Source organism: Mustela lutreola, chromosome 4 (assembly GCF_030435805.1).
Source record: "Mustela lutreola isolate mMusLut2 chromosome 4, mMusLut2.pri, whole genome shotgun sequence".
In the NCBI taxonomy this organism is placed as follows: domain Eukaryota; kingdom Metazoa; phylum Chordata; class Mammalia; order Carnivora; family Mustelidae; genus Mustela; species Mustela lutreola.
In genome coordinates this window covers 81,272,268-81,294,333 of record NC_081293.1, presented here as the reverse complement: position 1 = coordinate 81,294,333, position 22,066 = coordinate 81,272,268, and positions in this window count along the sequence as shown.

Here is a 22,066-nt window from a genome sequence, read left to right as displayed (position 1 = left end):
TTACCCTAAAGAAACAAACGTAGTGATCCGAAGGGGCACATGCACTCAAATGTTTATAGCAACAATGTCTACAATAGCCAAACTATGGAAAGAGCCTAGATGTCCATCAACAGATGAATGGACAAAGAAGATGCAGTATGAGGGTGCATGCACGCGTGCACACACACACACAGGAATACTATGCAGCGATCAAAAAACGAAATCTTGCCATTTGCAAACCATGATCTTTAGGAAGAAAAACAAAAATTCTTATTTTCCAATTTAAATTTCAAAGCTAAAATGTTTCTGGGCCTGCATTTTCATATCCATTTTCTCATTTAAAAATATTAAATGGATTATTTTCCCCGAGTTTTATCATGTAGATAGAACATCAAAGCCTTAAATAGGTCTAAATTAAATGAGTGATTTTTCTCACACAGAATAAAAGTTCATACATATTGAACAAGTGGTAGCAAGGTTTCCAGAAAACAAATTACTAACGCGTCTTCCAAACTTCATTACAAAAAATGATATTATAGAATCTGTAGACTGCCTTCATGTTTTATTTTGTTTTGTTGCAGAGCTGACTTCTATAATACTTAAAGTCAATCTAACTTTATCAAATGAGCCATGTGAATATAAATGACTACTAAAACCCCTTTTCTTTTCTTTCATGTAATTGAAGGAGAATAAGCTATTCTAGAATTCTGAAACTGGGGGAAATAGGAAGAGAGAAGAAAAAACTATAAATGAGAGTCTAAGTCTTACATCCCTCGGTTACATAAATACTAACCCTTCATGTATTAAAAAATCGTTTTTCCTTTCTCCATTTCCTTTTTTTAAAAAAGAGATTTTATTTATTTGAAAGAGAGAGAGAGTTCACATGATCAAGGGGAAAGAACAGAGGGAGAGGGTGATACACCGCCCCCCCACCCTCGCTGAGCAGGGAACACAACACCGGACTCGATCCCAGGACTCTGGGATCATGACCTGAGCCGAAGGCAGATGCTTAACCCAATGAGGCACTCAGGAAGCACTCTCCATTTCCTTTTTACCAGCCTATAAAAACATGTGAAATGAGTGGATATAATTAACTTTGACAATGTAGGGTTCCACCTAATTAGGTGGTTTTAGATTATCTGTACCATTTTAAATAACCAACTTGACTACTGAGTATCGTGAACACAAAGCTCTGTATTATACAACTAATAACACTAAGTTATGTATAGATGTCACCATCATAATTATCACAAAAAATATTTTTTTAAATAGCTCCCTGTAATATCAGCAGTTTTGTACTTTCTAGAATTTCTGCCATCTGCAGAGAGATCCACAGAGTTTATCTTCCACGGGTAGACCAGTCAGGTACCGCTTGAAGAAATCAAACGTAGTTATACCTTTGTTCTTAGTTTTATGGCACCAGTGAGAAATATAACATCTAGCAGCTGTTCGTTATAACAACTGCTCACATCCAAATATGTCATTTAAAACAACACATTTTACACAGCCTCGAGCCTATAGCACGCACAGGTTCATATTAGAACAAGAACCACACAGCTGTTCCAGGCAAACAGGAAAGGAATAAGATTTTATCTCTCATAGCATTAATCAGAAGAATGCTTCTTTTCATATCCTATCACTGGTCCAGCAAAGTCCCAAAGATGCAACTCTCCTTGGACTATCTTCACTTTTATTCACATTCTGAAATCCTTTGATAATGCCATCATTCACTTATTAATTCCACAGAAATTTACTGAGCACACACCCTGTGTCAACACTGTGAATGGGAAAGAGAAAGGTGTAGCCGTCACTGAGTTGGCATTCTAGTTGGAGAGAGAGAGCATAAGTAAAGAAACAGAACTTAAGACAGTGATGAGTTCTAAGGAAAAAAAGTCAACGGGTAGAAGTAACCCACCAGGATGGAGGAAATGTCTTCATGGAAGACCACTCTGAAGACACAATATTTTAAAAGAGACTCAATTAGGGACGCCTGGGTGGCTCGGTGGGTTAAGCCGCTGCCTTCGGCTCGGGTCATGATCTCAGGGTCCTGGGATGGAGTCCCACATCGGGCTCTCTGCTCAGCAGGGAGCCTGCTTCCTCCTCTCTCTCTGCCTGCCTCTCTGCCTACTTGTGATCTCTCTCTGTCAAATAAATAAATAAAATCTTAAAAAAAAAATAAGAGACCCAATTAAAGTAAACGTATAAATGAAATGACTATCTTGGGAAAGAGAGTTCAGAGAGTAAGGACAGCCTGTGGAAAGGCCCTGAGGCAGGAAAGTGTTAGAGAAACCAAGAAAACCAGTGGGGCTGAGCAAAAGGGTGTGTGGTGGGTGGAGGCAGAAGGAGGATGTATGCAGTATGAGATTTAGGAAAGGATAATCCCCTGTAGGATTTACAAGTGAGACAAAAACCTTGGATTGTACACCAAACATGCTGGCAAGCCATTGGAGGGTTTGAAAAGCAAGTGATGTGGTCTGATTTACATTTTTAAAAGATCACTCTGTTGCTAGGTGTATACTGAGTGTGGAAGGGAAGTGCAGAGGGATGAACACAAATTAGAATTTCAGTAGGTGAGAATGAATGAAGGTAGAGGAGTCTAGAATTTTGGCAATGGAGACAGTGAGATGCAGTTGATTGCTGGACACATTTTTAAGGTGGAGCTCACAGGATAGGCTGATAAGTTTAAAACCAGATGGTAAGCAAAACACCAGGTATTTTGAGGCAAAAATAACATGTACATTTTTGGCTTGAGTAACTGAGTTTCTACTGGTGGCATTTAATGAGATAGAGATGATGCTGAGAATCAGGGTGAAGGAGGAAACAGAATTTTGATTTTGATGTATTGGGTGTGGAATACTTAGTAGACATAGGAGTGAAAATTCTGAGTCACCTATATCCTGGGCTGTTCAGTAGAACTTTGTGTGATAACAGGAGTGACAGAGTAGCCAATAGCCACATTTGGTTATTGAGAACTTAAAATGTGATTCACATGTGATAGGGGAAACTAAAATTTTAATCACTTTAATTGACTTAAGTCTAATTAGACACATGTGGTTCGTGGCTACCATAGGGGACACTTCAGATCTGGAGGGATGGGAGAGGAGGAAAAGCCAGCAAAGGAGAGTTGGAAGACTAAGGAAGGGAGGAGGAAAATCAAAAGTGCACACACAGACACCTGGGTGGTGCAGTCAGGTAACCCTCTGACTCCTGGCTTCAACTCCAGTCATGATCTCAGGGTCGTGGGATCAAGTCCCATGTGGGGCTCCGTGATCAGCGTGGAGTCTGCTTGAGATTCTCTCTCTTTCTCCCTCTGTCCCTACCCCCTCCTTGCCATGCATGCTCTTTCTCTCTCTTAAAATAAAAAAATCTTTAAAAAAAAAAAAAAAAGCACAAGACACATGTAAAGACCTTTTTTCAAAAGGAAGAAGTAGAGAAAGTAGAGGAAGCAATGTATATGTGGAACCAAATGTAAAAAAAAAAAAAAAAATGGTAGAAATTACAGTCTCTGTTGGATGAATAGAAATGATCACTAGCAAAGGAAGAAAGATTTTGATTATGCCAGTGATGGTGAAATAAACTTGTTCTCTTCTTTTCTTACTGATTCTACGATCCTCAGTGGTCTCTTTGGTTTAGGAGGGCAGGGTTTTGAATCCGCACTGTAACTTTTGCACTCAGAGCTTCATCTCAGCTTCTACTTTCTCGAGAACTTGGCACTGCTCAGTTAGTACCAGGAGTGGTCTGAGACAGCAAGGGGTAGTACAGGTTTGGGGATCAGATCACACACCACAGGGCTGGTAGAGAGGAGCCTGTCCTTCGGATACAGCAGATGATACTGACCCCCTCCACATTCCCTAGTCGTCTTTTTTTTTTTTTCAAAGATTTATTTATTTTAGAGAGAGAGCAAGCAAACCCATGTGTGAGTGGGAGTAGGGACAGAGGGGGAGGGAGAAGAAATCCCAAGTAGATCTCACCTGAGCATGGAGACTGATAAGGTGCTCGATTCCACGACCCCGAGATCATGACAGCGTGGAAACCCAGAGTCGGATGCTCAGCTGACCATGTCACGCAGGCACCCCTCCCCTACCTCTTCTAAAACTTTTCAATATAATCAGTGCTGTTCATGATCTCGTTTTTTTGTCTTCAAACAATGTGACTTCAGCATAATCTCACAGAGATGGCCACTCTCTCCTTCTTGAAATGGTCTTAATGTTTTAGCCATTCATATCACTTCATTTTCCTGCTCTAATTTGTCTTTGTTCTCTTTTCCAGCCAACGGCTAAGTGAGGTCACTTGACGGGGATGGCTTCCAGGCCTCCTTGCACTTACTCTCATGACTTCTGTGATAGGGTCGTGCTCTTTTTCACCCAGCAGCAGGACTGGTGTTCTTAAAAATCTAAAGAAGACCATGAGATTTTCCTGAGGTTCTCCAGTAAACTGAAATGCTTTTCCAGCTGAGAAGACCCTCCTTGAAGGTACACCCAGTTATCTACCTGACTTCTCACAAAGGTGCCCCTGTCCCTCATCCGCTCACACTCGCAGTTTTCTCACATTCCTTGAACGGGTCCCACTTTCATCCTATGCAGGGTCTTCATACATGGGACCAACATTGTGTATCATGTCATTTCTCCCAAATCACATATCAACTTATTCTTTAATTATCAGTTTGTTTTTTTAAATGTGACCATTCCAGGGATACCTGGGTGGCTCAGTTGGTGAAGCATCTGCCTTTAGCTCAGGTCATGATCTCAGGGTCCTGGAATGGAGCCCCCGCATTGAGCTACCTGCTCAGTGGGGAGTCCGCTTCACTCTCTACCTCTCTTGCCACTTGTGCATGTGATCTCTAACTCTCTCTCTCTCAAATAAGTAAATTCTTTAAAAAAAATAAATAAATGTGACCATTCCATGTAAAGATGTTGCTCCCATTGGTCTTTATTTGATTTTATGTCTTCTATAACTTTTATTATGATTTGTAATTATTTTATTTGACTATGGGATATTCCGGTCTCCTAATAAAAACAAAAGTATCAATCTCATGAAGGTAAGAATTTGTTTTCTATTATATTTCTTATCTGCCAAAGATACAGTTTTAATAAATATTGGTAGGATGCATGAATAAATAAAATGATAATCACTTTACAGCCCTGGATGTTAAAAATGGGGATATGAATATCTACCTAAAACTTTTGTTAAAAAGATTAGAACAAATGTATGAGAACACCTATCACAGTGTCTAGGACACCGGGTTGCGCAGAATATAGTAGATACGTTTTTGCAATTATAATCCTCATCAGTTTTAGGGACAAACTGTTTATGACAAATACAATAACAAGTTACAAAAATTAAAAATTCAATTAAAAATTTAAAAAAAGAAAACAATTGAATGGAAGCAACTCCAGTACTTATTTATTAGATAAATTCAGTCCAGAGTCAAAGGAAGGGCATTTATTGTCCACAAAGACCAGGAATAAAACTTCCCTGATGGAAATTTGAAATCAAGCCATGCTTAACTCTTCTCTAAATTTTTAGAAATCCTGGTTTGCAAAACTGAAGACAATAGTTCTTTCTCCCTTCCTCGCTGAGCCCTGCAAAATTCTCACAGACTCAGCTGCTTTGTTTCTGGAAGTCAGAGTGGTCTCTCCGCCCTGTCCTGGACAGACAACTGGGACTGAATGTGCTTGGCATTCACAGCAAGTAATCTCAAGGGACACCTCAGAGAAGGGTCTTGGAAGCAAGTCTAAATTGAGACCAAGACATACTGAAGAAATGTGCTTTGGTTTGTGTTTTTTTTTCTTCTCTCCTATTCTTTTTTTTCCCTCAGAAAATGCATGCCAAAGGGTCAATAATGACTCTTGTAGAGGCATATGGTCTATCTATCCAGTAAATATCTGTAGACAGATACGGATATAGAGAGAGACAGCTTTCTGCCACCCAAATGATCTCTCAGGTCATTGGTACAATCAGACATTTTCTTATTTGAATCAATTCCCTTGGGTAAACAAATGGTCTCTGATCAACTTACTCAAAACTACTGCTAGATTTTCAACTCACCACCGAGCAACTGAACAATTTACTGCTTTTTCTTCTATAATAGGAAAACCGATCGCTTGCTTGAACCGATCGCTGTATTAGATAAGCTGCTTCCCTTGACCAGTAAATATTTCAGTGGCTGCTCTGTAGCATGGAAATGCTCTTCACCTACCAGCACCGTGATGAGGATTTGTTCCCTGGGCGATCTTCTTGGTCACTGAGGGAGTACCCCGCGCCGCCTGATTAGTGCTGAGCTGAACCAGGTCCAGCTGAATGTCTTTCCTTTGTACCACTTACAGTACTTTCAAATTATCTCTTTCCTCCATATTCTTACCCCCATAGGATTCCACAGAACAGAACAAAAGCAGTAAGGGCAAGTATGGAAATGCGCAGCTGCTGGAAAGTGGTTTTTTGACTAAAACAACTCTGGAGCAATGTGTGCTGAGAAATGCTGTTAATAAGGACAGTTCAGGACCTCAGTATCTATTAATTGATTTCCCAGCAATCTCCATATTTCTTGGCCTAATGGAAAATTATCATTTTTAATTTTAATGACACACCGGCGGTGGCATGAAAGACCATTTCCTTGATAGAATATAAAAAGTGATTCAAGTAATACGCCAGTTCTGTATTCACCATCTGATTTCTTTCATGTTAATAAAGCAAACTCCAGCATACCCATTATTGAAACACAGGTGACTGAGACATACTAGCTAATAAAAAGCACAGAGAAGATAATCAAAGTATGAAATTATTTTAGAGCATTTATGAAGAAGGTTTACATTAGCTTTTTTTCTTTTTTTGGTGAGTCAAGAACTCAGTATAACTCAAATATACTTTGGTCAGTATTATTCCACTTCTAGTATATTCAAAGTACAATATTCAAACTCTTACTTTCCTAATTTTGATTTTGAGGTGAACATTAATTTTTTTTTAATTTTTGGCCAAATAAGATTGCTTATGCATATAGAAATATAGAAAGCTGGTGAATATTTTTCCTGTGGTAGAAAGAGCCAGGTTAAGATGAAAGGTAGCATGATTTAAAGCGTGTTGAAAGGAGGAATGCTTCTTTCAGTGAGACAAGAAAGAAAACCAAGAGGATTACATACATCCACAAGTCAACAGGAGATGAACTGATCATTGCCAGACCGAGAGCTCTGGGTTTTGTGTGGAGGACGCAAATTCATCTCCTGAGAGTATACACGGGTTACCTTTAAGGGCTTTGTGTGTCCTCAGAGCAACCATGTTTTATTTTACGAAGTGTTGCTTTAGCTCTCAAGAACATCTACTAATAACTTCCAAAGCTTTCTAATACTTCTTTCACATGGCTCATGCTTTATACTAGAAGACGTATCTTGTGTTTTCTTTGATCTTTCTCATTCATTGATTCTAGGATTTATCTAATTTTCTTGAGACAATAACACATTCGCTCTCTTTTCTTCCATCGCCCAGAATGGATCTTGGCTCAAAGGAGGAGATCTGTATAGATAAGATGTATATTTTCCCTTAATACTCAAATGGCAAGAGAGCGCAAAGGCAGGCACCAGCGTATCTTTGTAGCTCATCTCTACTACTCAGGTACTTTCTCAAGTGCCTTTCCATATCTACCTTATGAAAAGGAATTGACTTTCCTGACTCTATTAAATAATATCTACATATTGTTGGGTAAATAGAATATCTTGAATTAAGCTTACTACCTGTGTTAATGATTAAAAATACACCCATTTATTTTAAAATTAACATCAAATCATGAATTTTATGAGTATTCACTTAGCTTATACTGCAGTAATGCAAATTTCTCTACGGTACTTGAAAACAATGTGTTCTATTACAGAACACACTCTATTTATGGTTTGCATTTATCATTTTATTCCCCCTCTTTAGATAGCACATAAGGAGCTCTATTAGCCTGGTGTTAGGGATTATGGGTTCTTACACAGTAAATTCCAAATTTGTGGTATTTATAATTTTCATGTGTTTGCTTAGCTCCCATATCTGAGCTTGGTGGGAAAGGAAAGTAACCTCTTAACTAATATATCAGCATGGAAAACTGTGAATTTCAATTGGGGATTAACATACACGAATCAGTGACTTTCCTTCTCTTGGTTACTATTGTGGATAAATCAAAGCTCAGAATTTGGAAAGGAGCTGGCTTCTTTCTACACATTAAGCTTCTTAAGAAAATACACACACTTGGCTACAGACCATGCCATCCATTTGAGGAAATGTAAAAAACAGGGCTTAGAATCACATATTTAAGTGCAATCTACTACGGATCCTTAATCCTTAGTAATTGTAAAAGAATAGTTGATAGGCTTGGTAGTTGGTATTTAAACATATTTTCTAGGGGCACCTGAGTGGCTCAGTGGGTTAAAGCCTCTACCTTCAGCTCAGGTCATGATCCCAGCGTCCTGGGATCAAGCCCCGCATCAGGATTTCTATTCAGCAGGGAGCCCCTGCTTCACCCCCTCTCTCTGCCTGCCTCTCTGCCTACTTGTGATCTCTGTCAAATAAATAAATAAAACCTTTAAAAAAAATAAAAAAGAAACATATTTTCTACTTGTACAAAATTTAAGTGTGACTATCTCTTTAACAATTGTTTTTCTATTTGTTACTCCTTATGATTTTTATATATCTTTTGACTTAGTTTTATCCTGAGACAAGATCTTTATTTAGTTTTCTAGAAAATAAGAATAATGTCATATTTTAAAACATTCTCAAATATTCTTAAATTGAATGTTCTTAAGAATAAGAAAAAGAGGAGTAATAAGTTTTTAACAGTGGAAGTTGACTTCCTGCAATACTTTCATTTTACACAGGGATTAAAGGTACAGGTCTCAGAGACATGTGGTTAACTTTTGCTTGTCTGTGTTGCCACTACCAAAATCAAGATCAAGGAAGTTTTGAAATGCTTAAACCTAATTTTTTCTACTATTCACATGTGTTTTTCCCAACATCTTGAGCCAAAAGTCAACTCACACTATTTATAATTTAGTAAATATCTGAATTTCTACATTGCATTTATAGGATTCCCCAGCTTTACATAATGCTAATATTTTAAGACTTCTGCATGAATTTTAAAATGTTATGATCTCTTATAACTTTCCAATCAATCTCTTGAGATAAAAATATAAATAAATGCAAAAAGGAATAGAAGTGAGTGGTACACTAAGCTAAGGAAAGCAAACACCAAGCCCACTGTAGTAAATATTTTGAATTATCTTAATACTTGCTCAAGGAATGGTGTTTGAAAACTGCTCGCAAATCTACCTTGAAAGCAGCAGACTACAATAAATAACCTTAATTTGAGTAAATAGTAAATATATAATGAGGCCAACATGTAATATCATATCTGTTTTTTAGGTTTTTTTTTCCCCCTAAAGTTAAATTTCTGTTATTCATTAAAGGGTACTGGTCTCTCTTTATACCAACACCAGGATAACTGCATTATCCCCTCTTCCACATTCCCACTTACCTGTGCTTCTGTTTGATATCCAGAAAGAAAAGAAGCAAAGCTGCACCTGGTGGCTCAGTTGGTTACGTGTCTGACTCTTGGTTTCAGCTCAGGTCATGATCTCAGGGACTGGAGATGGAGCCCTGCCTTGGGCTCCCTGCTTAGAGGGTAGTCTGCTTGAGATTCTCTCTCCCTCTGCCCCTCTCCCTCCTCTCTCTGTCTCTCTTTCAAATATGAAGGAAGGAAGGAAGGAAGGAAGGAAGGAAGGAAGGAAAGGAGGGAGGGAGGGAGGAATCAAACCTTGGAGGACTGATCTATTTCCTGGAAGCAGCAATGGGGTGGCAAACTCCTGAGCACAACTTTTGGATGAATTATTAGTTGCTTCCATTAGGTTCATAGGAGTTTCCCGATGAGAATTTTGCTTCTACGTCTGTGAACATGACCCAGATCACTGAATCACTCAGTTCTGCTTTCAAGACACATACCCCCATCTTTAAATATTCATCCTCTAGCAAATATTAGTTTTGTAGAAGAGGTGTCCTGGAAGAGATTTACTCATTTGATAATAGGACTCTTCCCTAGACTGAAGGCTTACACTTTTTATTAGCAAGTTTCCTTGCTAATAAACAATAACAATTTACTTCTTTTTTTTTTATTTTTTTTAAATATTTTTATTTATTTGACAGAAATCACAAGTAAGCAGAGAGGCAGGCAGAGAGAGAGGAAGAAGCAGGCTTCCCGCCGAGCAGAGAGCCTGATGTGGGGCTCGATCCCAGGACCCTGAGATCATGACCTGAGCTGAAGGCAGAGGCTTAACCCACTGAGCCACCCAGGTGCCCCAACAATTTACTTATTTTATAAATCCACTTCTTAAGAATTCTCAAGTACATCAATATCATACTTGGCCTTCAATATATTGCTATGTTCTTGGTGTCCCCGCAGCTCAAGTCTTGCCTGGCTTACAGCTGCACTGAATATGGGTGGAGCATCGGCTCTGGCATTGTAATCAGCAGTTTGGAAATGCACTGACTAGGGAAGTATTTTTTGCTTATTTTTGAAATTTGGCCAAATTACAAAATAGACGTAAAACTCAGCAGATCCTAACCCTGGTATCTTTGGAGAGTTTTAGTGATATCACTTAAATTTAAAAGAATTTCATCTTTATACTTAGTGAAAATAGCTCTAAACTGAATTAAGGTCATGAAGCTAGAGTACTAAGAATGCATGGCTACCAAGCTCCCCGAACGATAACTGAGCAAAAAGTCACCCATGCATTCTAACAGTCAAGTATCCATTCCCAAATGTCCCGCTTCCGAAAAATCTTCTCAAATGAATAAATATTCATTTTGCAAGAGAGGTTACAGAATCAGTATTAGACACTGGGTGATGGCTGTGATCTGGTTGAGCATTCCTCTGTTTTGCTTGTCATCGAATGACTAATATTTATACTGAGAATTCATGTTATCAGTGACTTGGAATAAAAGAGCCTCTTGGAACATGTTTCCTTTTACTTGAAGTTTATAAGCAATTAAAATTGGGCTAGAAGTTGCATTACATATTAAAATACAGATAGGTTGTTTAATCATGCATTTTAATGCATTATATATTTCTTAGCAGTAATGAATTCCTTCCATGAATAAAGATGGGGATCAAGACTAACAGAGATAGATAGGAAGGAACAATAATGTATAATGTTTCACTGGCTTGCAGAGTGAGGAGTCTTTCTTTCTGCATATTTTCATTTATTTTTTGTTCACTTAAACATGAATGAGATCTATACTATTTAGATGTAAAACATTTTTCACTCCATTCTATATTTAAGTATATAAAACCTTTTTTTTTTTTATAAAACAGCTAATTAGCCGAAATCTGCTGTTTTTGATGCTAGTGGAATATTATATCAAAGCTACAATACACTTTGGCTTCTGTAGCTGCAATGTTGTCTTCAGGCTCTAAGAACTTCTTAAAATGCAACCAGAAATTCTGTTTCATTGACCCAATTTAAATATAAATTCTTATATGAAAATTTTCTTCATTTTATCTTGAATTTAACTTCATTTTATTTTGCCAAGATTACAAACAATCAGGGCGAATTCTTACAAAATGTAAATTTTTATTCACACTTTAAGATAAAAATGATGAATTTCACATGGACATAGCTTTGCATTTGTTTTACCACTAAATATACAAGATCCATTCATTCAACAAAGATGTACAGTCTCGACTACATGCCAGCCAGACTTAACCCATGGAGAAAAACTACTGTCACATATTACTGACAAACAGTCTACTCATATGTGTGCTAATATAGTTACTGTGTGTCACCACACCAGAATATAAGCACAGAATAAGTCCTTGATACATGTTTGCAGAAGGAAGGAATGGAAGCTATTAATCGATACACAGCTTTAGAGCTGAAGGCTTTAGTTCACATCCATCTCAGAAACGAAGATTCAGCTAAAAACATACCCTAAACCCACTCTTCTCTAATGGTCATGTTTCTTTCTAATAGTTTCCTGATACTCTCTACAATTACCATTTTCTGCTTGAAACACTGATGTTTTCCAAGTCCAAACATTTTTAAACATTATAAATGGAAGATTTTCCAAAAATTGCAACAGGGAGAATGTTGAAGCAAGAAACGAGGAAAAGCCATAATTGCAAGTCAATACTATACACACACACTGTATTTAACACTGTTACTGACCATATCATGACTGTAAATGTGGTTGAAATGCAAAGATTATGTTTGTAGCATAATCCTCTTGATTAAAATGTCAAAGTATCTTCATTGCTTACAGTCCTTGTGGATTAGCCCCAATAACAATAGTTAAATATTATATAATTTTCATCACAAATATACTGAGAGGTCTGATCACCATTCTAATCCCAGAACACAATGGCCCAAGCCTGAAATTATTCCACCACGCCCTAATTGGTTTATAGATTTCAGCCTCACTTAACAACCTTTGCTCATATTCTCAGTAATTACATCACTTAAAAAATGCAGAAAGTGGGGTACCTGGGTGGCTCAGTTGAGTAAGCGTCTGCCTTCGGCTCAGATCATAAGCCCAGGGTCCTGGAATCCAGCCCCTTATTAGGCTTCTTGCTCAGCAGGGAGCCTGCTTCTCCTCCCTCTGCCGTGCTTGTGCTCTCTGACTCACTCTGTCAAATAAATAAATAATTTAAGATAAATAAACAAACAAATAATGCAGAGAGTGGACTTATTTTATTAAATAGAATTTAAAAGGGACAAGGTTCTAATTTAACAAGAGACATTTATTTTAGTCTTACATATACTTCAGGACCCTATTTAAAGATTTCGACAGATACCTGCATTTAAATAAATTAAACCATCAGTAGCTGTTCTTTAGATTTCTAAAGAATTTATTTCCTGGGTAACCAATTAATTCCTAGTATATGCTAAATCTATTGACATGATTAACTTGATTTAACTACTAAGCTTATGCATGGAGCTCTCTACTTTTACCTTGTTAAAACTCAAAAGCTTTTTTTTTTTTTTTTTAATTCTGGAGGCCCAAGTGCCTTTGGTAGCTCACCCCAATCTCTCTCTCACACACACACAAAATGGGAGTTAGACAACACAGCACAGCAAAGTAAAATGAATCACGTAACCAGTTTACTCTATATTGTAAATCCACATTTCACAGTTGGATCGTTAGGGTTGGTCCATTTCCAGAGCTGATAAAGAAATAGAATGACCTTCTTAGCAAGGACATGTTTTTTGCATTGTTTGGCTACTTGATGGCAGATTACTAAAATTCCCAAAAGACATCCCCCGTGAAAATGTGATTTCACAATAAGCAAATGTCATATAAAACTCTCATAAAAACACCTAACTCCAGAGAGCAGAGTTTTAATTGCCAGTTCAAGATTATTTAATTTGGGGCAGGAGAACTTTGTCGGATAAAATGAAATTTCCACCTTCTAGTGGCACCTCTCTTGTTTATCCTGCAGTCTTCTAGCTGCAGACTGTAACTACTGGCCATGTCCCAGAGACCTCCAGTGCCCTACATGTATGCTTGATTAACTACCACATCCAGCTTTAGGGGCTCTTGGCAGACGCACTGCCGTATCTGAGGTCAACTCAGGCAAAGAACTACTGCTTGATTTCTTTGATCAGGCAAAGCTGTTCTACTGTTCTGCTAAGTGCATATTATATTTTTTCCGGGAGCCTACAGTAATAGCCAGAGATTGACTTGTGACAAGGTGAAGTCTCCCTTTCTCTTGGACTTTCACAAATGAACACCCCCTTAGACATTCCCTTGTGAATACTCTAGCAGGGCTGTAGCTTCCAATGCAGCTCATATGTCTGACGTACCCAAGGAAGTGTTCAGAATGCTGAGGCACCTATTCCACAACAGACCAGAGAGTTAGAAAATTTAGGTCCTTCCTTTAATTTATTTTAATATATATATATTTTTTTTTTGCAAAGAACCCAGTGAAATGTTTTCTGCTGCAGATAGTGTAAATTTGTCCTCAAACTTGTTTTTGTGCAAATAATTTTGAGATCATTCCTTACTTTCCTCCTTGAAATAAATAAACTCAACCTCACAACTTCTTTGCTCATAAATCATCCTGATACGTGGAGGACCAATTGTGGAGACTGCCAGTGGTACACCCACTTCTAACAAATGAATCCTAATTGTAAAAGAAGTTACTTTTCATTTCATTAATTCAGATGGTGAGGAAGAAAGAAACATCTATTTATTACTGCAAAAATGAATAATGCATGTGATTTTGTGGCATATTTTTACATTCATTATCATGAGTCAGGGTTGATACAAACCCACAGGAATAGGTGACAGTCAAAGTATTAATGTCACTAGATATTACATGGAGCTCGTGTTTTATTAGTTTGGATACATATTTTACAACTTGCATTTTATACTTTCACTGACAAAGTGGGAAAATAACTTATGGTCCATTTTAACTAATAAAATATCCACTTGTTTATACCTCTGAGACAAAAGTGCACAGCAACTCTGAGAGTGGAAGAAACTGGCTACCCCATCCACCGCCCATATGTGATGGTGATACTATTCCTAAATTTAGGGACTTTAGAAGTTCTCGTTTCAGACCATTAAGTGAATTTAAGGGATTTAGAGACCAGTCCAATCAGGCAAATTTTCTGCATTATGCAAGAAAAATTAGTAATTTTAACAAACAATTGTATATGATTTACTGAAATTTATCAATACTGACTAGATTAGAGTCCTACTTTCTATCAACTTCCTGGGGATATGTAAATGTCCTAACTAGAACTGAGAGATGGAGACAAGGTCACTGATTAAAATTCATTAACTTTCTTCATGCACGTTTTCAATTTACCCTTCAATAATGGCCAGAGCCATCCCCTCATCATACAAAATGACTTACTTTAATTTCTTTTCTTCCTCTAAACAGCCTCTAGTAGACATAAGAAACAATGACATAATGACAAAATCTGAACAGCAACCATATCAGAATTCCTCTTAGGTCATGAAATCTCAACTTGCCATGATTTAAACATTGTCAAGCCAGTAATTGGGAAGTACAGATTTTGACTTTTCCTTCCTGCATCCACCAGCCCTGTTCATTTGGTGTAACTGCAGGTACAGTTCATATGTGAGATTCAGGATAAGGGCTTGGGACTTTTAAAAAATATTTTAAAATCCCATTTATAAGTATCTTGTTTTACACTACTAAATTGAGACAAAGCAGAATTTTAGAGTATTGAAAGAAAAAAAGACTATTTCTACAAATTAGTTACAAACCTAAACATATATATAAATTCTAGCTGTCGTTGAATGTACAAACTGGAGAACCATTCTTAGGTAGTAATAGCATGTAATATAATTTGTTTTGTCCGAAATAAAGAACCTCTGAGTTAAGGCGCCTGAGGAAATGTGAGCAAATGTACATAGATTTTGTAAAAGATAGGTGTTCTATAAAAAATAATAATTCCTTCCAGTAGAAGATAAAGTCATACTTTATCAGTAGCTGAAACCTGTCTCTAAAATGCAGTATAAAATTTCAGTGTACTTAGCCACATGATACAGAGATTTCTTCTCCTATTTTAAGAATGTCTTTCTTAGGGGCACCTGACTGGTTCAGTCAGTGGAACCTGTAATTGTTGGTCTCAGGTTGTGAGTTCAAGCTCCATGCTGGGTATGGAGATTAATTAAAAAGAAAACCTTAAAAAGAAAAGAATGTTTTCCTTAAATCTAAACTTAATCTTGGATTTTAACTAAGCTCTGGGAGGAAAAGTGAATCTAAAACATTCTTACCAGCTCTAGAACAAGAAGAGGAGACCAAGTATGTTAGCCTGGTGTAGTCCTAGGGCCCCTCTTACTAAAGGGGGACTATTTGTGAGCTCAGTGGCCATGTAGGAAGTTCAAGAGAGAAAAAGGGATTATGAGGACCATCAGGGAGCAAGGTCATGCCCAGGGCACCTGGGGGGGGCTCAGATGTTTAAGCATCTGCCTTTGGCTCAGGTCATGATCCTGGGTCCTTGGTATGGAGCCCTGCATCAGGCTCCCTACTCAGTGGGAAGCCTGTTTCTTGCTCTGCTTCTGCCGCTCTTTCTCTCTCATGAATAAATACATCTAAAAAACCTTAAAAGAACAACAACAACAAAAAAAAAAAAAAAAAAAAAAAAAAACAACCAAAACCAAACCTGTAGCTCAGTATAAAGAAGAGAATCAGAGAGAACCTATTCATGTGTTTACAGTATTTTGAAATACTTTTGAAAGGATTGCTTGTTAAGAGTGTGGCTACTTAACTGTCTTGGTATTCAATCACTATATGTTAATATTTTTCCTCCTCTTTGCAAACAAAAAACAAAGTTTATCCTTTTATCACAAGGCGTTTCTCTGGCTTCCACAGACACTTAATGAATTTCACTTTTTATAATTGTTGGGCAGATCTACCGCTTTGACCAAAACCCCCAAATATTTATTCAATAATGATCATCTTCAATGCTTTCTGCTTGGCATGGTGAGACATATAAGGCAGGCTAGACATCTAACCTCCTCCCAAGGAATTGTAATACACCTGAGAAAGTAAAGTGCTAGTTCCAATAAGAGAAAAATATTATAGTAACTATGATTTTAAGTATATGGCACAAATAGTATTTACTATATACACTGAGGAAGATGCTATCATTTCTGTTTGGGGTTATCAAAAAGACGCAACATAATATTTAAAATTTAAATTTATCTTAAAAGTTGGTTAGTATTTGATTAGGGAGAGAGAAAGGAAAACTGCCCTTCAGGTGGGAAGCCTTGATAAAGAAAGGCATAGAAACAGGAATGAACAAGGTATATTTATTTTTTGCAATAAATCTGTAGCAAATACCCAGTTTGTGTAAGGCACTGTGTTCCAGAGGGCAATGTGCTACCTGATGTATAAGCCTAGAGTTGAAGGTGAAAGGTTCATTCAGTTCTGATATAAATAAATACATACATACACAAATACAGTTATGGTATAAATAAATACATACAATCAGTTCTGATATAAGGGGACCTTTGCATTCCTAATGGTTGCTGTGCTATGTGACAGTGAACAGTAACACCAGGGGGCTTCTAAGAAGAGTAGGGGATAGGGCACAACACTCAAAACTCCATCAGTATACGGGGGGGGGGGGGGGGAATCTAATAAAAACCATAGCAGAGCTTCACATATGTTGAAAAAATATATAAATAATGCAACAAATAGAATAGATACTTTAACTTGAAAAGGACTCGAAATTTGCTTGGTGTAGAGGCTGTTGGAAAGGCTGCAGTTCAGGAGCCGCGGTGAGATGGAGGAGAGAACGGGATTTGAGAACAGATGGGAAGTTGTAACATCACACGGGGACAGTGTGGCTCATAATGCCCGCGGTAAACCGAGGTCACTGGGAGTGGGTCACAGCGTGTTCATGTGTACATTTTGTGCACTGCTACACTGCTGGGTTCAGCGCGGTGCAGTTTTCTGTGTTCACCTGGTATTTCCCACAGGAAAAAAAATCACAGGTGAGCATTATTATGCTCTCAGTGTTCCCTAGTAGCTCACTTGTACTGGAACAAATTCACATTTTCAAAGCAAGTGTTCAAGTCCAGCTGGTTGTGCACGCTGCCATGAGTGCCCTCTGACCTCCGGCTCACCCCTAGGGAAACAGTGATTTAGGATAAAAATACAGCCAAGGCAGAAAAATAGTGGTTAGAACATCCAGTTAGATGAATAAAGGAATAGCAAATGTAACAGTCTAGGCAAAAATTATCTGAAATTCTGTGTTGGCAATTAAACTTCTTCCCTGCTCCCAAGCTCGTTTAGTTAAGATTTAACGGTCTAGGCCAAGTCCCCCTACTTAGCAAGGTCATGCTGCACTCACAGTCCAGGGAAAAGGAGTTAGGTCAGTCCCTTCCATTTTAAATGCTGGGTCAAAGGGGTAAAATGTATTCTAAAGGATTATGCAAAATCGAGTTTAGGTCCTCTGCATAGAAGAACAGATAAGGAGCTGGTACTAAATCTTAGATCATAGTCAAAATTATTTACCTGGCATATCTTTGAGCAAATACTCTTTAAGAGCCTAATGGTCTTGAAGGAGTAAGACAGGCAGCGAAAATACTGAGGTATTCACTGACCTTGACATGACTAACCTTGTTCATCATCAGGAACATTATCCCTGTCTACTCATGGTAAGGAAAATGTACTTATTGGCAATGTAAGAATATCAAAACTCTACTGAACAAGAAATAGAATGAATTGATAAAGAGAAAAAATGACTTATTCTTAGAAGGTCAATGCCCCCCCCCATATATGTACATAAATGTTACGGGACTTGAATGAAAATACCGAAGATAGCATTTGGGAGAAGATAGTGTACATAAAGTGACAGTTAAGTTTGTTTGAGAAAATATGAGTGCTAAAATGAGCGGGATCTATCTGGGGAGAAAAAGAAGGAAAGAGGTCAGATTCTTTACATGTAAGACTGGCAAACATTTTTTAAGCTTAATAAAACCCCTCTGGAGAGAGTGTGGTTAGACACGTACTATTGAATATAAATATACATTGCTGGAATATATTTGGATGAAATATGTCAATGTCAGTAAAAGAAAGATTGCATATGCCTTTTCTGCTGAAATTTCACCGTTAAGAGTTTATCCTATAGACCTCCTTGCAAAAGTATGCAAGAGTGTTCTTTGATCATCATAGATATTTACATATTTTAAAATGTCCTTAAAAGTAACAAAATCGGGGGCACCTGGATGGCTCAGTGGGTTAAAGCCTCTGCCTTCGGCTCAGGTCGTGATCCCAGGGTCCTGGGATCAAGCCCCACATCGGGTTCTCTGCTCAGTGGGGAGCCTGCTTCCCTCTCTCTCTCTGCCTGCCTCTCTGCCTAATTGTGATCTCTGTCAATAAATAAAATCTTTTAATAAGAAAAAGTAACAAAATTGTTAATACTTAAAGATTAGTTATACATTTTATGGTTTTCAAGTTCTTTAAATCACTATCACCCCAGTAACTACATGATTCTATTGCCATGACAGTAGTTCTCATGAGATGAGTTCCCAACAGTTCTACAAATCAGATAGTCAATAGGTTGTAATTAATACCTGAATTGCTGCAAATTATATATCATTGGTTATTTTATATTTCAAGTTCATCTTGAAGGAACTATAGGGTTTTTTTTTAAAGTTTTGTTGGGGTTTTTGTAGTTCATTGAAATGGGGGGAGAGGTTTTTGGTCAAACAGTATACTTATTCCATTTAAATAATTTATTATAATTACATATTTTATTGTAATTATAATATTAAATTTGTATTTCAATACTGTATCTTAATCTGATTTATTTCACCCGGCATAACACCCATCAGGTCCATCCATGTTGTTGCAAATGGAAGGACCTCATCCTTTTTATGGCTGTGTAATATTCATATACACACAAGCACGCGCACGTGCGCACACACACACACACACACACACACACTTCTTTTTTAACTATTCATCTATGGATAGATGCTTAGGTTGCTTCCATATCTTGGCTATTCTAAGTAATGCTGCAATGAACATAGAGGTGCATTATCTTTTCAAATTAGTGTTTTCATTTTCTTTGGGTAAATCCACAGTAGTGGAATGATCAGATCATATGAATTTCTATTTTCTGATTTTATTCACATGTGGAGCCTAAAATAAAAATGAGAAAACAAAAAGCAGAATCACACCTACAAACACAGAGAACAAACAGGTGGTTGCCAGTTGGAGGAGAGTGGCAAGAATGAACAAAATGGGTGAAGGGGGGTGGGAGAAACAGGCTTCCAGTTACGGAATGAGTAGGTCATGGGAATAAAAGATACAGCATAGGAATACTATGCAGCCATCAAAAGCAATAAAAAAATTAAAAAAAAAAAAAAAAAAAGAAATGAAATCTTGCCATTTGCGACAACGTGGATGGAACTAGAGCGTATCATGCTTAGCGAAATAAGTCAAGCGGAGAAAGACAACTATCATATGATCTCCCTGATATGAGGAAGTGGTGATGCAACATGGGGGCTTAAGTGGGTAGGAGAAGAATCAATGAAACAAGATGGGATCGGGAGGGAGACAAACCATAAGTGACTCTTAATCTCACAAAACAAACTGAGGGTTGCTGGGGGGAGGGGGTTTGGGAGAAGGGGGTGGGATTATGGACATTGGGGAGGGTATGTGCTTTGGTGAGTGCTGTGAAGTGTGTAAACCTGGTGATTCACAGACCTGTACCCCTGGGGATAAAAATATATGTTTATATAAAAAAAAAAAAGAAGGGAATCCTTCTGCCCTTCAACGGACGAATGGATAAGGAAGATGTGGTCCATATACACTATGGAGTATTATGCCTCCATCAGAAAGGATGAATATCCAACTTTTGTAGCAACATGGACGGGACTGGGAGAGATTATGCTGAGTGAAATAAGTCAAGCAGAGTCAATTATCATATGGTTTCACTTACTAGTGGAGCATGGAGGACATGGGGAGTTGGAGAGGAGAAGGGAGTTGGGGGAAATTGGAAGGGGAGGTGAACCATGAGAGACTATGGACTCTGAAAAACAATCTGAGGGGAATGAAGTGGTGGGGGGGGTGGGAGGTTGGGGAACCAGGTGGTGGGTATTATAGAGGGCACAGATTGCATGGAGCACTGGGTGTGGTGCAAAAATAATGAATACTGTTATGCTGAAAATAAATAAATGTAATTAAAAAAAAAAAGATACAGCATAGGGAATACAGTCGTGGTATTGTAACTGCCTTGTAATGGTGACAGACGCTGACTACATTTGTGGGGGCACGACCTAAAGTACAAAGAGACCGACTCACTACGTTGTACATCTGACACTAACATCACATCATGTGTCCCCTCTACCCAAATTAACAATAAAAAAATAAAGTGTATCTCACTTGCACAGAATTGGTATTCTCTATTTTGTGGGACTTTATTAAAGCGTTGAAAGCCCCATGAGTAGTAAATACTCTCATACACTTCTGAATTTGTGTCACCTGAAGAAAAGGGAATCAGAAAAGCATATTACCTTAAACTCAATTACTAGATGTAAGCAACATGGAGTTGCTTAATTTTCATTTAAAATATTAAGCATTGGCTTCAAGTTTCTGTGAGAAGAAAAAAAAAAGCTGCCAATCAATATTCTGATTAAGCATGATTAAGACCCATATTCTAAACTCAAGTTTTCATATGCTCAGGGCGCCAATCAGAAGCCTAGAGCCCAATGGATTTAATCCACTATCATTCTGCCAGACAAGATATTAGTGTAGCAGGATTGCTCAGAAATACATTTTTTTAGTTATTTCAGTGAGCTAACGTTAGGTACAAACACAGACACTACAGTGTATGAAAGAGAGGTTGTACAGTCCCTGTTTTCTGTAGAAAAAAGAACAGGCCATAGGAAGCACACAGAAATAACTGCATGTGAGAGAAATTTATGTGAGTTCAAAGAATCTCTGCCTGCTTATGTGAGCTCAATGTACCCTCTGCTGTCCACTGCCATCCACCAAAGGTCTGTTAGGTTATAAAATCCAGAACGAGGTAAGGCTTACATAAAAGCCATTAGAACAGGGAGGAATATGGTCCGTGCCACCAGAGAGACACCAATGAAGCAGAGTGAGTCTTCAAATATGAGGGAGATGACCTTTAACTGGAGAGGGAAGGGAGCAAATTAGTGAAGGAAATTCTAGTTAGTGCTGAAACAGTGTAGGATTGAGGCATAGGAAGACTGACGCCAGTTAGACATCTCAAAAGTGGTTTTTAACAGAATTAGGGGAATGTCAAATGGAAAATATAAATTGTTTGAGCACAGAATGTTAAAAAAAAAAAAAATGTAATCCAGGCTTGTAAACTTAGAATTCATGGGGTCGGCAAGCGGAACTTCCTACAGTGTAAGCAGAAATGTGTCTGAACATCAGGGCTCAAAGGAAATTCATCAAGAACCAGTATATCAGGTGTCAGGCAGGAAATACATGATTAAGGATAAATAATTCGCACGCGCATATTCAACACAATGTACACACCTCACTCAGAAAGTCTGAACTCTTAAAGAGAATTATATCCTCCAAAAATGCTATTGTTTCTTTATA